Raw genomic sequence first — 19005 nt, 5'->3', positions numbered from 1 at the left:
AAAAACTTTTGTGACAATACTGTAGCAGTTGCCTTAGCGAAGGAATCTAGATTTCACAAGAGAAACAAACACATCAATAGGCACTTCAACTCCATCCGCGATCAAGTCAAGGAGGGAGACATAGCGATTTACAAAATACATACGGATCTGAATGTTGCAGACCCGTTGACTAAGTCTCTTCCACAAGAAAAACATGATCAACACAAAGACTCCATGGGTGTTAGAATCGTTACTATTTAATCTAGATTATTGAATCTAGTGCGACTGGGACACTGAAGGAAATATGCCTTAGAGGCAATAATAAAGTCGTTATTTATATTTCCTTATATCATGATAAATGTTTATTATTCATGCTAGAATTGTATTAACCGGAAACTTAATACATGTGTGAATACATAGACAAAACAGAGTGTCCCTAGTATGCCTCTACTTGACTAGCTCGTTGATTCAAGATGGTTAAGGTTCTTGACCATACACATGTGTTGTCATTTGATGAACGTGATCGCATCATTAGAGAATGATGTGATGGACATGAACCATCCGTTAGCTTAGCATAATGATCGTTAAGTTTTATTTCTATTGCTTTCTTCATGACTAATACATATTCCTCTGACTATGAGATTATGCAATTCCCGAATACCGGAGGAACACCTTGTGTGCTATCAAACGTCACTACGTAACTGGATGATTATAAAGATGCTCTACAGGTGTCTCTGAAGGTGTTTGTTGGGCTGGATAGATGGATTTTTCATTCCGAGTAACGAAGAGGTATCTCTGAGCAATGTGACTAATGAGTTAGTTACGAGATGATGCATTACAGAACGAGTAAACACTATACCACAGTAAAAACATAAGGGCAATCAACTGCCGAGAAAAGCAAAGAATTTAGGTCAATTAACTATCGGTAAAGATTTAATGACCGGGCAAGTATTTGTAGGTCAAATTATCTACCGGGAATGATATGGCAAGAGTGGAAATGTATCTGCCGGCAAGTTTAGGGTCAATGTAACTGCCCTAGAAACTAAACGGGGGCAAACACAATGCCGGTGACTGAAAAATTTGCGGCAAAAGCGCGCGAGCCAGACAAAACAGCAGAAGTCACGCGTAGCGGCCTCCACGCGCCACGTGGCCGTGAAATTACTCTGTTTCCCCGCTCCCCACCACAGGACGACCCAGCCGCCGCACTCATCGCCGTTAACACCACCTCTTTCGCATCCCCCGATCCACACCGCCCGGCCAAGGGCCACGGCTCCATTCCCCAACCACCACGCCGCCGAACCCATATACCCCCATCTCCCACACCACACCCCCATCTGAATCCACGCTGCCCGGCCTGCCACATCACACCCCGTTGATGTCGCACTCGCGCGCTGGCTGCAAGGCGCCGTCGATGTAATTCCCCTAAACTGAGACAGAGAGAGGGAGGACGGGGTCATGGGGCTCCTCCACGCGCCTGGATCCAGGCGCCACTCAACGCATCTTGCTCGATCTGGCCGCCGCCACGCGCGTCCGTGCTGGATCTGGCCTTCACAGTCGAAGCTGGGTGGATGAGCATGGGGCGGTGGCTTGGTTGTGGAGGTGGGGAAGCGAGCACGGGGCGGTGGCTTGGTTGTGGAGGAGGTGAAGCGAACACGTGTTGTTCTGGCTAGGAGGTAAGTTGCTCATCCTCGATCTAGAGAAGGGGAAGGCAGAGGTGAGCAGGATCCCCTCAATCTTCGATCTGGAGTAGTTAATTTTGTATGGCTGGCTTCTGAAACCGATATTGCATTATGTGCGTCGAAAAACATACAATTTTATATTCTTATTTGCAAATTCGGAATTGCATCGTCTGTTCGAACAGTGTGCTTATGATATTTCCGTACGTATGATTCAAAATGTAACATGCAGTCTAATTTGCATAGCCAGTTCATTTTCTTGGTGCTTATAGATCTGTTCCAGTTAATAATTCATTCTAGATGATCTTTTTTTCTAGGACTAATTTTAATCACTGTTCAAGAAGGCGCTATTAGGCGCTCGCCTAGGCGCGCTTAAGCGCTGGGCGTTGGCATAGCGCCTCGCTTTGGCCCTAGGCGCTCAAAAAAGCGGCCGGCGAGGTCCTCCGGCGAGAAATCAGCCTCTCCGGCGAGGAATCAGCTTTCTGAGGTGAGAAATCAGTCTCCCCGGCGAGGATTCGACCTCCCCTGCGAGGATTCATCCTCTCCGACGAGGGATTCAACTGCCCCGACCACAAATCGAGATTCTCCGGCGAGGGATTGAGCTTCTCCGGCGAGGGATCGAGCTTCTCCGACAAGGGACAGAGGAAGAGGGAGGGAGGCAGCCTCGTGCAACGAGACAGAAAGGACGAGGGGGGAGGCGGCGTGAGGAGGAAACCTAAATTTCCTATCGACTGCAGCAGACGAGAGCTTTTAGTAGGAGGATATGAAGATGGGCCTATGGTTTAGTGGGCTAGCCCAGCCCATCTAGCTTATTTATTCACGTTACAGTACTAACGCCTAATTGCGTCTAATTTCGCCTAATCACGCCTAAGCTAGAAAAGCGCAAGTAGGTGCCCAAACGCATAATTAGCGCCTAGCGCTTTTTTGAACTTTGATTTTAATTTAATAGATAGATTGATGTTTGTAGACAAGGTCTTCAGGAATAACATTTTAGTGTTGATGTTCAGGTCTAGGTTCACAAGTTGAGATAAGCTGCATCCATAAATAATCGAAGAAGTACAACTTCACAGTTTTGGTGAGATTCTTGATCCTAGTTGAAGACTTATAATGGTCCTTCCATCATGTGGCATCGTTTGACTACATTTTGAATACCTCGTAATTTGTTTCTATCATTACATAGTTGTATCATAGGGAGTAAAATATATTGTGGTGTGATAATGGAAATTCTTGAATTGGACCATCACCACAACGGAAATATTGTGCTCTTTTGAATGTTGTTCGTTTGACGACTGTGTACACGGCAAGTGGGTAAACTTTGATATATTTGGAATCACAAGTATGAACTCTAAGCATTTATTTAACTCTGGTGAGAACTTGTCTGACGAACAATTATTTCTGCCTCCCCAAGCAACTCAAGCGTATTCTGTCCAAGATTCCATTAACAAAGATTCATGTAGTGTTGTCCATTTGAAGCCAGGAATCCTTTTGAATATTCTTGGAAAAGAAATGAAAACTTTGAGAAGGTTGATGAACCTATGATTCTGTTCCTTGGTTTAGATGCTAATGTAAATCTCCAGCCTGATTTTCTAGATGCACCTCGTATTAGAAAAGATATAGATGTACAATTGTCAGTCAGGTTAAGAAGGATAAATATGTAGCTTAAAAAGCTCTTTTAGTATTTTGTAATGTTCCTCTACTTCAGGCTATGCCCTGTGCATAAGACGCACTATTGCTAATTATGTCTTTTATATTTAAGTATTCCTGCAGAGTGCCTCTTTGTTCTTCTATTTTAGATTGCATAACACTTATACTGATTCTAAGATGATGTTTCTTTTCAGGAAAAGAATGGCAAACAGAGGATAAAGAGATGATGCTGCTACATATGAAGATTTGCGAACAGGGAATGTAAGGCTTGTCACATAGAGGTTGAATGAGTTCATTCCAAGTCTTGTATGAACAAAACAACAAGGCAAAGGTGACGGTCGCCCTTGTGTGTTGATACATCTTGTGGATGCTAGTTTTTTATCTATAAAGCAGAGCTACGACCTAATTTCTTAAACCATTAATAAAAGAAATCAAGAAATTCATATAAACTATGGATGTTACAACATCATGACCTTCCTGTAGGCAGCATTTATCCAGATCTGTTTGTGCCTCAAACACTCAGGTGAGGGGTTATCAGATATAAAATACGTGTAAAATAAGAAAACTGAATACCCCTGTCCATGTTTATTGTTATCCCAAAAACTTTGGTTCAGTTTTTCTCTAACCTCATATATAAACTTTTCCTCATGGTTTAACAATACTCCATCCAGTTGAGCATACTGAGATTCTCTAACCATGAAATATATTCAGCAAAAAATGTGGAGCACTGATCAAACGAGACATTCATGCTTTAGGGTGTGTTTGGTTTGAGCCCATACTAGCCCCACCAAATTTTGGCATGACCAATGCAAGGGTATGACCAAAATTTTGGCTAGCTGTTTCTGTTTGGTTTGTAGCCATCGTATGTCCAAAAAGTTGGCAGAATAGATCAACAATTGGTTTCATTCGAATAGAAAGAGATCAACAATTCGTTTGCAACATACCGATTTGATAAAAACATTTGTCTTCCGTAACTTTCTAACATGACGAAAGCCTGTTTTGCAGTCAAACAGAAAAAAACAACAAAAAGAAAACTGACATGCACAGCAAGTTCCTGCAGAAGCGGCTTATCCCGGTGCATGTGGTCGCTAATTGTGTGGGTACATCGTTAATTACAATCTTAAGAAACCGAAACACTAGCTTGCATGCACTAGATATAGAAATAAAAAAAGAAAGTACATGGGACCCACCAATCAGAGGGGGCAAGTCGCCCTGCCAATATTTTGGCGCAGCTTTTGAGCGCCCTGGAATCGCCCGCTCGTTGGCGAGAAATACATGGGTGCGGTGCTGGCGGGCTGGGCGAGCCAGTTCGCTGGCAACCATCCAAACGACTACCAAAATTCAAGGGCGAGCCAATATTTTGGTAGGGTCAGCTTTGGTTCCAATCCAAACGCACCCTTATTGTTCTGTAATGAAAGACTGTCTCTTTTGATATATATCTCCTTTTAAGTAACATAAAAGCAGTAAGAAACATAGCACTAAGTGATTGGCTTGACCATGGCTGCACACATCTGCATGCTTTCATTCCAGAGCATGGCTTATAGTTAAAAAGGGTTATCCCAGCTTAAGAAACAACTAAAAGAAGAATGGTATGCTATTTTGCAATGCCCTTATTGGAATCTGAGGACCATGGTGAATGCTCTCGTGTGATCTATTGCATGGACTCGTAGATATGTAAAATTTCTTTAAGATCATGTCTATTTTAGAATTGTAGGTTTCTCAAATTGCTTCCTATTGATAATTCTATGTATGCACATCGAGGTTGTTCGTAAAGGTATGCAGAAACAACCATGACAGCAGGTCAACCTTTTGGTTTCATTATTATATAGACAAGGCGTATAATGAACTAGCTCTTGCAACAATTAGACCTTATCATGGGTGCTTTATATTTAGTTCATTTGAAATAACAAATTTAGTACCGATCACAAGGGCCATTCTATTGAAAAGCAATCATAAAGATATGTTATTTTCTGAATCAAGCATGTCTCCTGAGAAACTAGTACTTCTTTTATTACCCAGAAGATGTGCATACTTCCAATCAGATGTTGTTGTCCTTTTATTAGGAATCAACGAGAAACTCTGTTTCTTAAACAATTCTGCAGCTACTACTTAAACTTTGCACACTTTGGACAACACATCATGGACTAATAAAGGGACCACAAAAGTACATATTCAGTAAACCAACATTCTTTTATTTTGAGCAGCCTATATTCATTTCAGCAAATGATTTAAGTGCCTGCAAACTCTTTTTCTTTTTGTTGGATCAACATTTTTTCTGAAACCAAGCAGCATATTAATTAGAGTACTGTTCAGTTGGTATACATTCTCATAACTATTGATTCTCACTGTCTAGCACTAGTACACACTACACAGAACAAACATGTACAAAAAAACAGAAGACAGTATGCATTACCACTGGATTGCTAGTGATTACCTTCAATTTTTTAATGTTCTATTTACTTCACAACAATCAGGAGAAACTAATACACCAAAAGAAGATCACTATAGATAAATATTTATAATGATAGGTTGTATAGTGCATAATCTGTTCCTATGACTACATACACACATTCTGTTTGTGCCTTGTGGAATGCAAAGTATAGGGCGACACACACATATCTTTTTCATCTGGATGAGTCGATTTGGGTTTTTAGCCCGTGCAACTTCTATGTTTGGAACATGTGTTCATCCGAGCTGATCTAATTGGTCATTCTCTTTTTATTAAGAGGTCACAAGTATAATGCCTTTGCATCCACAAGGTTCTAGAGGTGTGTTTGGTGAGCTAAAAGGGTCTTTTGCTGGTTTCGGTTTTCTCCATAATGTAAAACTTTTACTTGTGAACCTACAAATGTACTCATGTGTGCATGTAGACCTGATGGATGGTTGTGCTTTTGGTTGTCCTGTAACTGGACTTGTATGCCCATGTGTGCATCCAGGCATGCATGATCTTGTGCTGTTGGCTGACCTACGATACTGGTCTTATGAACCTATGTATGGATGATGGAGACTTGCAAAACTATGGATGGATGATGGATTCCTTATACACACACATTATCTCTTGAGTGATGCAATCTTAATTACTGTATGCATGTGTTGTGTTATATATAGGTGGCACAAAATGGAGTGAAGATAAATGATAACTTTTCAAATACATGTATACCTATAGGAGAATTGTGTGTTCCCAGGGGACACAAATACTGGTAGTCTGACTGCCGGGGAACTCTTCAATCTTCCCTGAATTGTCAGTCTGTCGGGAAAATGTTGTATGTCAGAAATAGTTCTAACTGCCAACAAAGGTACGAACATGAAGGGCAGAGAATATACCGGGGTTTGCACTAATTGCCGGAAATTGTTTTTCCCGACAGGACTTTCAAGGGCGGTTTGTAAATGCCTGACAGATAGTCTGCCTCCAATAGCTAGTTTTCCTGGCAGATCTAGTGTCCCCTAAATTTTGGTCATGGTGTAGTAAAGAGACTTGCCGGTAACGAGATTCAACTAGGTATAAAGATACCGACGATCGAATCTCGGACAAGTAACATATCGATGACAAAGGGAATGACGTATGTTGTTATTGCGCTTTGACCGATAAAGATCTGCGTAGATATGTAGGAACCAATATGAGCATCCAGGTTCTGCTATTGGTTATTGACCGGAGATGCGTCTACATAGTTCTTGAACCCGTAGGGTCCGCACTCTTAACGTTCGATGACGATTTGTATTGTGAGTTATGTGTTTTTGTCACCGACGTTTGTTCGGAGTCCCGGATGAGATCACGGACATGACGAGGAGTCTCGAAATGGTCGAGAGGTAAAGATTGATATATTGGAAGATGGTATTCGGACACCGGAATGGTTTCGGGTGGTTTGGGTGTTTTTCCGGAGTAACGAGGGGTTACTGGAACCCCCGGGGGAACTCATGGGCCTCATGGGGCTCGGGAGAGAGAGGGGACAGCCCACAAGGTGTGCCCCCCCATGGGAGTCTGAATTGGACTAGGGGAGGGGCCAGTGCCCCCTTTTCCTCTCCTACTCCCTCTCCCTTCCCCCTTTCCCACTCCGGAAAAGGAAATGGGAATCCTACTAGGACTAGGAGTCCTAGTAGGACTCCCCCATGGTGCGCCCCTCTAGGCCGGCCACCTCCTCCCCTCCTCCTTTATATACGGGGGCAGGGGGGCACCCCAAAGCACAACAGTTGTTTTCTTAGCCGTGTGCGGTACCCCCCTCCACAGTTTACTGCTCCGATCATAGCGTCGTAGTGCTTAGGTGAAGCCCTGCGCAGATCACATCACCGTCACCGTCACCACGCCATTGTCCAGACGAAACTCTCCCTCGACCCTCTATTGGATCAATAGTTCGAGGGACGTCATCGAGCTGAACGTGTGCTGAACTTGGAGGTGTCGTACGTCCGACAATAGATCGGTTGGATCGTGAAGATGTTTGACTACATCAACCGCGTTAACCTAACGCTTCCACTTTCGGTCTACGAGGGTACCTAGACACATTCTCCCCCTCTCATTGCTATCCATCTTCTAGATAGATCTTGCGCGATCGTAGGAAAATTTTGAAATTGCATGCTACGTTCCCCTTCAAGGAGCCCCCGGGCCTGGCCCGAACGCGATGTCGGGTGTCGTTGGGGTAGGCCCTACCAAGTGCACATGCAAGAGGGTAGTAGTTGCTTGTCCTTTGGGATCTTCTTTGCTTCTTCATTAAACTGAGCCCAGGTCAGTTTCCGATTCTCCCTGCGTCGCCTAACGCCAATTGCAGTGGGGCCACCTTTGTAATGGCCCGTGAATGACTTTAACGCACGGGTGCGTAACTACCAACTCACTCTTCCCACCATGCTCTTATCCTTGGCCACATATGTTGCATGCATTGAGTGGGGTAGGTAACGGAGGCGCGTGGTGCAGGAGAGCGTCAAGGAAGGGGCCCAGTATTCATGGATTGGCGGAGGAGGGAGGCGGTTATCCGCTGAGGGATCAGCTCCTAGCTTTGATCGGCCTATAAAAGAGGGGGTGGGGAAGGAGCGGGAGTGTTCATCCACACACCTCTCCTCCTTCGCTCCCCGCCTTCTTCTGGTCATGCTGAAAGGGAGAGGCCGAGGCCAGGCCCTGGGCTCAAGCTTGGAGTCGATGATGTTGAATGCTCGTGTCGATGCTTGGGGAGTAGAAGAAGGGTGCGGTCACACCTTTGCTGGGGTAGGATACCCCTACCGTCTTAGCACAAGCCTTAGGCGGTGCGCCGGTGGTGCGGCGGTAGCGCTGGTGGTAGCGATTCCGGTGCGCCTGTCGCCGGGCCGCCCGTGGCTTCAATTTTAGTGAGCGGCTACACGAGCGACACCACACAGGGGCACATAATGGACGCAAAGCGTGGTAGTTGATCGTGGCCTATCTCCCCTTCTCTTACGACGTCGAAGGGAGACCGCGGAAGCGGTTCACCATTGGTAACGACAGATCCCTCCCTTCGGGGTATTGCTTGTCTTGCGTATGGGCATGTTGTGCCCGTGCATGCATCTTCAGGGGACGGCATCCTTCTAGCTTCGGGTTGTTGGAGACGACCATGCTCTCTGTGGAGCCCTCCGGAGCGCCAGGTGCCCGTTCTGGCCGCCGTGGTGAGGGCTTAAGTGGCAACGGGCGCGCCCCCTTGAGCGACGGCAGCGAGGAAGGTGGCAGCAAACCACGACGCACCAAGAGCGAGGACGACTACTCCGATGCGGCGTGATTTCTGGCAGCACCATCATCACAGGCTGGGCCTTCGATAGTGCCACCAACTTCTCCTGCCCTCCGGTTTCTTCCTCCCAGCCTGGGAATGACGCCATCCTGATACTGGGGAGGCACCGAATCCTAGCCAGGCCTTCGCTCTGTCTTCTTCGTCCCCCTCCATAGTTTCAAGGAGGGGAGGGACAGAGAAAAGGCATCATGGGCGTTTATCTTTTTTCAATCTAAAATATATAGTTTTCTGCCAAACTTTAGTTTAAATTATGTAATCTTCTTTACCCATGTTTGTATTCTATAAGATCTGTACTAGTTGATCAGCATATTAATGAAAAAGACAAACCTTGTCCTGTACTTGTGCATGTAACATGTCCATGCAGAGGTGAAATGCCTCTATACATTCAAGTAAACAAGTTTTCCCCGGCAGGCTATCTTGCCGGTACCCTCAGTTTGCTGTCATGGAGCTAGGCCTACTGGGCACAAATCGTGAAGAGGGGCCATCCCCCTGCCAAACCTTCTCGCCAAAGGCCACTGCAACCTTCCTGACCGAAGCAACATTCGAGTCAAGGAATCGGAGCACCTAATTTTCAAAAGTGGCGAGGTTTTCACATGCACATGTCTCTACTTACAGAACATGTATGGGTAAGAAAGAACTTATCTGTTTGGCTTGCCAGGGATCACAATGTAGGATCTTCTTCTCTCCTCCTCTTTGGAACCGAGTCCACGGTAGGAGCCTGCAGTTTAGTGCAGATGAAAATGATGCCACATGTGATCTTTTCTACATGCTCATGCTATGCTTATGCATGCATGCAATTTGTTGGGGGGGGGGGCGCAGGGCTTCATTTATTTCTCTGCTGCTCGGGATCTGCGCCTGGCTTTGTACAAGGGGTTACATGCAACATCGACAAGGCCTGTATAAGAGGGTGGCTGCTGCAGGGCCCGATAGCCGCACCTTACGGGTAGAACTTACAGAGAAGTGATACGTCTCCAATGTATCTACAATTTTTGATTGTTTCATGTTGTTATATTATCTGTTTTGGATGTTTAATGGGCTTATTATGCACTTCTATATTATTTTTGGGACTAACCTATTAACCGAGGGCCTAGTGCAAATTGCTGTTTTTTTTCTATTTCAGTGTTTCACAGAAAAGGAATATCAAACGGAATCCAAACGGAATGAAACCTTCGCGAGGATATTTTTTTGGAACAAACGTGATCTAGGAGACTTGGAGTGGACGTCAAGGAAGCAGCGAGGAGACCACGAGGTAGGAGGGCGTGCCCAGGGGGCTAGGCGCGCCCCCACCCTTGTGGGCCCCTTGTAGCTCCACTAACCTACTTCTTTCGCCTATATATACTCACACTACTAGGGAAAAGCCTAGCAGCAGCGCAGGTTTTGGGTGTATTAGTAGCGCGGGTGCCCGCGCTACTGATACGGCGCCACAACTAACTTGTAGCAGTAGCGCGTGTTGACACACGCTACTGCAATACATGGTTAGCTGTAGTGTGTGTTGCAGACAGCGCTACTGCTAATTATCTGTAGCGGGTCTTATACCCCGCGCCACTGCTAATTATCTGTAGCGGGTCTTATGCCCCGCGCTACTGCTATTACTTTCAAAAACAAAAAAAATCTTGATCCCATGTGTGTTGTCAATGGCAGCAGTGGTTCGATCTAGCGACGATTGGCGTCGCTGGAGGCATGAATGGACAGCGGAAGACCAGATCCGGCGGTGGCTGTTGGAGAGGGCCCGTTTCTATGGCAGAGCTAGGCCACGGCGTGGGGCTCCTCTTCCCGACCATGCCAGATAGCTCCGGGTCGTCCATGGCGACGACTTGCACGGGCGTGGACATGGGAGGGTGAGTCAAACCAGAGGGAGAGAGAAAAGGAAAACCGAGGGAGAGAGGAAGGTGATGGAGGGAGCAGCAGAGCTAGTCACCGGTGGTGAGGTGCTCCGGTGTGGTGGCGCGGGGCGGCGGCATCCTAGATGTCGGTGGAAGACCGGCGAGCTCCTAGACGCCGGTGGCGCGAGGCGGTGGCCTCTTTCGGTGCCATGGAGGAGGATGGGCGTATGGTCAAGTGGTCCATGTGAGAGCGTATGGAAAGTGACAGGAGAGAGTGGCGGAAGAGAGGAGGGATTTGGGGGAGGAGATGGGGATTCGGCTGAGGATATGGCAACTTCATCTACCTCGTACTTAGTAGTAGCGAGGGGTATAAAACCGCGCTACTACTGTCAACTTAGTAGTAGCGCGGGTTTATACCCCTCGCTACTACTATGGCATGTCTCAGAGGGCACGATAGATACAGCTTAGTAGTAGCGAGGGTTAAAAACCCGCGCTACTACTATCAACTTAGTAGTAGCGAGGGGTAAAAACCCGTGCTACTAGTAAGTAGCAGTATCGAGGGGTATAAACCCTCGCTACTCGTACGTGTCTGCCTATAAGCTTTTCCCTAGTAGTGTCATATACCCTGAAAACATCCAGGAGCACCACGAAACCCTATTTCCACCTCCGCAACCTTTTGTACCCGTGAGATCCCATCTTGGGGCCTTTTTCGACACTCTGTCGGAGGGGAAATCGATCATGGAGGGCTTCTGCATCAACACCATAGCCTCTCCGATGATGTGTGAGTAGTTTACCACAGACCTTCGGGTCCATAGTTATTAGCTAGGTGGCTTCTTCTCTCTATTTGGATCTCAATACAAAGTTCTCCTCGATTCTCTTGGAGATCTATTTGATGTAATTCTTTTTGCGGTGTGTTTGTCGAGATCCGATGAATTGTGGGTTTATGATCAATATTATCTATGAAAAATATTTGGTTTTTCTGAATTCTTTTATGCATGATTTAAATATCTTCGCAATTCTCTTCGAATTATCAGTTTGGTTTGGCCAACTAGATTGATCTTTCTTGCAATGGGAGAAGTGCTTAGCTTTGGGTTCAATCTTGCGGTGTCCTTTCCCAGTGACAGCAGGGGCAGCAAGGCACGTATTGTATTTTTGCCATCGAGGATAAAAAGATGGGGTTTATATCATATTGCTTGAGTTTATCCCTCTACATCAAGTCATCTTGCCTAATGCATTACTCTGTTTGATGTAGGGTAGAACCCTAATCGCCTGATCTTTCACGAAAGGAGCGGATCCCACGATAAACATGAAGAACACGAGGGAAAACATGAGGGGAAACACAAGAAAATCACTAAACCAATAAGAAATAGTCACACATATGCTAGATCCTCGAGTACATAAGAGATCACATGATCCACGGACAACTAAGGACGATACAAAGGTAGCCGGTCTTCTCCGTGAGGAGGTCTTGAGGTCTTCTCCGCAAGGAGGTCTTGAATCCAAAGGGATCTTCTCCAAAGAGGGGTCGTGGTCTCTCTCGTGGAGTAGATCCGATGTGGATGAGCAATGTTCTATCTCTAATATGAGCTAAACCAATGCTAACCCTAAAACATAGGTAAGAGAAGAGTATACATAGTCTAGGTGGGCGAAGGGGTACACGAGCCTCGTCCCTTACACTGTGCGCAGACAGTGGAGGCCGGACGTCCGGGCGTCAGGCTAGATGTCCGGGCGTTCGGGGAGGGCGGGATGTCCGGCCTGTGGAGGCAGGATGTTCGGGCTGGTGAGGCTGGCAATGTCGCTCTTGGGTTCGGGGGTGTCCGGATTTCCGGGCTGGAGGCCGGATATCCGGGAGCTCGGGAAGGGCCGGATGTCCGGGTTGGCGCGGCCGGATGTCCGGGGCCTGTAGGTGCTTGGTGGTTGAGCAGCTATTGAGGGCGACGCTCCAGGGACCGGATGTCTTTGCTCACGGCCAGATGTCTGGGGCCTGGGAGGTGTTCTTGTCTACTTCCGTTGGTTCTCTTCATCCGTGCACTTGGGGACTTGTCCATCTTCACGTGAATCTTCGGGAGGGTCCTCTTGGTACCTAATCATGCACAACATCTCGGACTTAGGTAGTAGCCATGTCTTGAGAGGATCATATGTAATATCACTAAGGAGAGAGGTCACCTCGGTCTCGAGAGCTCTAGCTCTAGCTCGAGTCATAGGTCCTCTTGGCACTTTGTGGGATGATGGTAGGTCCATGGGGATGACCGTAGGATGCTCCGTATCATCTCCCCTCTCTTGGGGAAGATCCGACCTCGGATCAAAATCCTCATCACCATGGTATGGTGAGAGATCTTTGACGTTGAAGATGTCACTCAAGGAGTACTTGTCGTGTGGAATGTCGATCTTGTATGCGTCATTATTGTAGCGTGCAAGCACCTTGAAGGGTCCATCCGCTCTTGGTCGAAGTTTGGACTTGCGTTCATGGGGGAAGAGGTCCTTGCGAAGGTGTAACCACACAAGATCTCCAATGTTGAATACCATAGGGTGCTTGTTGATGTTGAGCTTGGTCACAAGTCATTGTACTTGGCACTCGATGGTGTGCCTTGTATCTTCATGCACCTTCTTAAGATGGTTCACATGTGCACTTGTGTCCATATTGATGCGCTCTTGGAGTGGTAGAGGTAGAATGTCCAATGGGGACAATGAGTTGAATCCGTAGATGACCTCGAAGGGGGACTTGCCAGTTGTTGAGTGTCTTGCTCGGTTATAGGCGATCTCGGTGATAGGTAGACACTCCTCCCACTCCTTGATGTTTTTCTTGATGAGCACATGAAGTACAGCGGAGAGTGTGCGATTGGTCACCTCCGTTTGGCCGTCGGTTTGTGGATGATATGCCGTGGAGAAGAGTAGCTTGATTCCGTGCTTGGCGCATAGGGTCTTCCAAAAGTAGTTTAGGAACTTGACGTCGCGGTCCGAGATGATCGTCTTTGGCACTCCTTAGACGTAATATTTCCCTACAAAAGAGATAGGCAACATGTGAAGCATAGTCTATATTGTTGCAAGGAATGAAATGTGCCATCTTAGAGAATCGGTCCACAATGACAAATACCGAACCCTTTCCATTTCTAGTCCTAGGCCATCCAAGTACAAAATCAATGCTAATGTATTCCCACGGTTGATATGCAATTGGGAGAGGCATGTAAAGGCCACGGGATTGAGCTTTTGACTTAGCTTTGCGATATGTAGAGCATTGACTGGTGAAGAGGTTGACGTCGCGAAACATCTTGGGCCAATAGTAGTTTTTGGAGAGCGTAGAGAAAGTCTTGTCGCATCCAAAATGTCCCATTAGTCCTCCTCCCTGAGATTCCTGCAAAAGCAACAAATGAAGAGAAGACTCGGGGATGCAAAGCTTGTTAGCTCTCATAAGATATCCATTTTTGATGTAATAGTGTTCCCAAAAGGTATGCTTCAAACATTTGGCATGAGGTATAGCAAAAGTAGGATCATGCTCATACAAGTCTTTTATATGCTCAAAGACAATGACATCCAATTCAAGTTGAGTAACAAGCATGCATATGCGGGAAAGGGCATCCGCCACAATATTTTCCTTAACTTTAATGTACTTGATGATATAAGGAAAAGACTCAATAAATTCACTCCATTTGTCATGACGCTTGTTCAACTTGGTTTGACCCTTAAGGTATTTGAGCGTTTCATGATGGGTATGAATGATGAATTCATGAGGGCGAAGATAGTGTTCCCATTCATGCAAAACTCGCACTAACGCATATAACTCTTTGTGATAGATGGGGTAATTGAGTTGCGCTCCGAAAGTTTCTCACTAAAGTAAGCTATGGGGCGCTTCTCTTGCGTTAACACACCTCCTATGCCATTACCACTAGCATCGCAATGAATCTCAAAGGGCTTGTCAAAGTTGGGTAATGCAAGCACGGGAGCATGAGTAAGCAAATTCTTAAGCTCATTGAAAGCGGTATCTTGGGATGGTCCCCAAACAAAAGGTGCATTCTTCTTTGTCGGCGTTCTGGGAACGGGGGTCCCCAGACTTGCCTGCCTGCGGCCCGCGGTGTGGCTCGAAAGGGGGCCCAGCACGGCCCACCTTCATCAACACAAGACTCAAGACCCTCGCGAGGGGCCAAGCCCCGCGAGGCGGACGACACGGACCTTCCTCAGGCACGGCCTCGTCAGGCTGGCTCGCGAGTAGGCGGAGAGATCACGGCGGGGTACCTCGCGAGGTGCCCGTGACGCAAGCCATGACGACTCGGGGCGCCAGGCGGGTGCCAGCCCGCGCAGCGTCCTCCTTTCCTCTTTGGTGCAAAGGGGGCAAGCGCAGCCACGGAGTACCGAGGCATCAGGCAAAGGTTGCCATTTCGGTGCAACGAGACCAAGACCAAGAGGACTACGAGACGGAGGTCACCGTGGAGCTCAAGACGGCGTCATCACCAGAGCTTTGCGCAGGCGAAGACTGCTTTTGTCAGGATAGTTGATACTTGCTGTCCCCCTTCAAATTAGCCCGCCATTGTTGGCTCCCTTCCCACTCAATATTTGGGAAGAGGACCAGGGCCTCTATAAATAGGACCAGCCACCCACATAGCAAGGGGGTTCGGTTGGTTGGCTAGAGAGAGAAAGAGAGAGAGAGAGAGAGAGAAAGGTGGTTGAACTCCTCCCAGCAGTTCATCGCCCCGGCCAAGAGCAGACCCTCGCGAGGTTGTTCTTCCTTGTATTGTTCATCATCATCAGCCCCAAGAGGCAATCCACCCACCACACACTTGAGTAGGGTATTACACCACAACGGTGGCCCGAACCAGTATAAACCTTGTGTCTCTTGTGCAGTTCTTTCGGTAGTCTAGATCTTTGGGAGATGGAGAGGTAGAAGGCGTAATCTCCGCGCGCACCCCAGTGTTCGAACCTTAAGGGTCTGCCGAAACCCAAAATCCGACATTTGGCGCGCCAGGTAGGGCTACGCCGGAGTTCGTCTTCCACCGCTCCATGCCCCGTCGCGTCATCATCATCATGCCCGATGACCAGGAGGGCAACCCTGACCCATGGGCTGCGTGGCCCACCCGCGCGGAACCGCTCGCCTCGGGCAACCCTGTGCCCTAGGCAGCTCGTGGTTTGCAGGGCGCTGCGGGCCGCGAGCGACGCAGACAGACTTCGACAACTCTTACACCGCGGCAGGCACGGTCGGCAGCAAGGGCCTCCAATCACGCCGCGACCACGACACCGTACACCCGCTGGGAGCAGGCGAACTCGAGGGCCGCGCTCACGGTGGCCCGAGAGCTGCTACGGTGCAGACTGCTGGAGGGCGGCCACGACGTGCTGCTGGAGCGAGTGGCGGAGCTCCTGGGCTTCGCCACCTCGGGGGCTCATGCCTTCTCCACCCAGCTCCCATCTCAAACCCAGAGCGACCCGCACTGGGGCTCCTCGTGTGCCCGTGGGCCCCAAGGTTACTCCGACGCCAGCGAAGCTGTCAGCACCGGATCGGCGGCGGCGCTTCCCCCGCCCCCGGCCCGTGAAGAAGGACTCAACGCGACCCACGGCCCTAGTGGGCGGCCACGCTGCCACCCCGCAGTGGGCGTGGCAGGCGGGACTGCGTGGCATGCGGGGCATCACGGCGTGGCATTCGGGATGGCGGCGCCGGAGGAGTACGTGCCCCTCATGATGGACCAAGGACACCCTCACGAGAGCGGACAAGGCTCGCTCCTCGGCCCAAACTGGGGGGACGAGGCACTGGAAGCTGAACCTTTCCAGGAGCCCCGGGACGGTCCCGCTGGCCACGCTGGAGGCAACGATTATCGGGCACCGCTAATTCTTCAGGAGCAGGTATATGCTAACCATGGATCGCAGGAGGTGCAGGTCACCGCGGCAAGCAGCTGCCCCGCTCCCATAGTCTCCTGCCCCTCAGGAGGAGGGCGCAGGGGGCTGCAGGAGAGGGGCAGGGATCCGACATCACCACCGCGGCGTTCGGAGCAAGGTGTTCTGTAAGTGCATCTAGTGCCACCCCTAGTTGGTTTTGGAGTATTGACGACAAACCTAGTTGAGGGACTAATGTGTTTGTGAGAATTGCAGGATAACACAGGTAGAAGTCCCTCATTGATTCGGTTTTCCTACCAGAGATGACCCCTAAAAATGTATGAAGACATTGAAGTCAAAGGTGGTATATGAAGATATTCACATTGAAGACTATGACATGAGAAGACAGCACATGAAGCCTATGGAGCTCGAAGACTTAGATCTTTCGTTGTTCTTTTTCTTTTGTGTTGAGTCATAGGAACCACCGTACTGTTAAGTGGGGTCCAAGAGAACCAGTCAGAATGATTGAAGTGATGCCTAACCAAAACAAAAACCTATGTCTTCGAGTGAAGACTATGAGAGCGAATCTTGTCCAGAGTCGGACAAGTCAGCTTTGCTTGTAGCCCAAGTAAAGTTGTCGTGTGAGTTTGAAATCTGACCGTTAGAACACGTGTCAGTTCCTTAGTGACCCAGGGTCATTTCGGACAAATCAGGTCGGGTTGCCAAGTGGCTATAAGTAGCCCACCCCCTACAACCATAAATGGTTGGCTGCTCAGATTGAGAGCATGACTTTTGTCGTTTGAGAGCAACCCACCTCGAAGCCTTTGAGAGAGAATTCCTTGCGAGGATAAAGCCCTAACCACCCAGAGCCAAAGAGAATTGGGCATCACTTAAGTCTTCTTGTCTGTGTGATCTGAAGACTTATTACACTTGAGGACTGTGCATCCTCCAGCCGGTTAGGCGTCGCGTTCTGAGCATCCAAGAGACATTGTGGATTGTCGGTGAACGAAGTCTGTGAAGGTTTGGCAGTCTACCTTGAAGACTTACCAGAGTGATTGGGCGAGGTCTGTGTGACCTTATCTCAAGGGGAATACGGTGAGGACTGGGTGTCCTGAGCTACGTGTTCAGGACTGGGTGTCCGGGACTGTGTGTCCTAAGGTTTAAATACCTAGCCGCCCTAACCAGACGTACAGTTGTCACAGCAACTGGAACTGGTCCAACAAATCATTGTCTTCAACGAGTCACTGGTTTCATCTTCCCTTCCCTTTACTTACTGTTACTCCTTGTGAAGTCATTGTATGTTTGCACTATCTTTTGTCTTCACTAAGTGACTCGTGTTCTGTTTGGCTTCATAATATCTTCCTACCTGATCCTCACTACATTGCTGCTATTAGTCATTGTGCTTTCACTCTAGAATACTTGACTATGGCTTGCCTAGTGTAGTCTACCTTCCGCTGCAGGGTATTAGGTTTATTTCTATCATTTGTCTTCATAACTCCCATGTTTTGAAGACTTTCATAAAAATCGCCCATTCACCTCCCCTCTAGTCAATATAATGCACTTTCAATTGATATCAGAGCAAGGTGCTCCCTTGTTCTGTGTGATTCGGTTTAACCACCTGGAGTTTTAGCTATGTCGACTGCAGGGATAATTAAAGTCTCTGCTGCGTGCCCCGTCTACGATGGAACTGAATATCCCTACTGGAAGAATAAGATGCGCATGCATCTTGAAGCCATTGACGTCGACCTATGGTATGTCGTCGAGAACGGCGTTCCCAAGGCTCGAGAAGGTGTCACTGCTGCTGATGTCAAGAAATTCGTTCAAGTGGACTCGACTGCCAAGAATATCATCTGTGGTCATCTGACTAAAGGACAGTATGGCCGTGTGAGTGCTTTGAAGACATCTAAGCTAGTCTGGGACTGGCTCTCCAAGGTCAATGAAGGCATCTCAACCCAGAGAGATCAGAGAATCAGTGTCCTTCACAACCTCTTCAACCGCTTCAAGCGAAATGACAATGAGAATGTCCAGCACACATTTGACCGACTCACTGACATCACAAATGAGCTTCAATCCCTCGGCGCTACTGAGATCACCAAACATGAAGTCGTCAAGACGCTGCTGAGATCACTTGATAGTTCGTTTGACATCCTAGCCCTGATGATTCAAGAACATCCTAATTTCAAGACACTCGATCCGTCTGACACACTTGAGAGGCTCAACACACATGAGTTTCAGCTTTCTGAGAAAAGAGATATCTACGGTCCAAACTATGGGCGAACTCGTGCCTTGAAGGCAAAAGTTGTCTCCTCATCTGAAGAAGAATCTGAGAGCAGTTCTGATGATCCTGAAGACATTGGAAGGGAA

The 19005-nt window shown here is 47.9% G+C and overlaps 1 long non-coding RNA gene across 1 annotated transcript; it reads left to right on the top strand.

Annotated features, from left to right (window-relative positions):
* The first annotated feature begins 1191 nt into the window (after positions 1–1191).
* Positions 1192–6359, top strand: LOC119316948. Its single transcript, XR_005153421.1, has 3 exons — positions 1192–2730; positions 3494–3630; positions 6028–6359. It is a non-coding gene; the product is annotated as an uncharacterized LOC119316948 (long non-coding RNA).
* Positions 6360–19005: the final 12646 nt, after the last annotated feature.

This window comes from Triticum dicoccoides, chromosome 6A, assembly GCF_002162155.2.
Source record: "Triticum dicoccoides isolate Atlit2015 ecotype Zavitan chromosome 6A, WEW_v2.0, whole genome shotgun sequence".
Taxonomy (NCBI): Eukaryota; Viridiplantae; Streptophyta; class Magnoliopsida; order Poales; family Poaceae; genus Triticum; species Triticum dicoccoides.
Note: the sequence above shows the minus strand (reverse complement) of the source record. Positions and strands in the feature narration are given on the sequence as shown.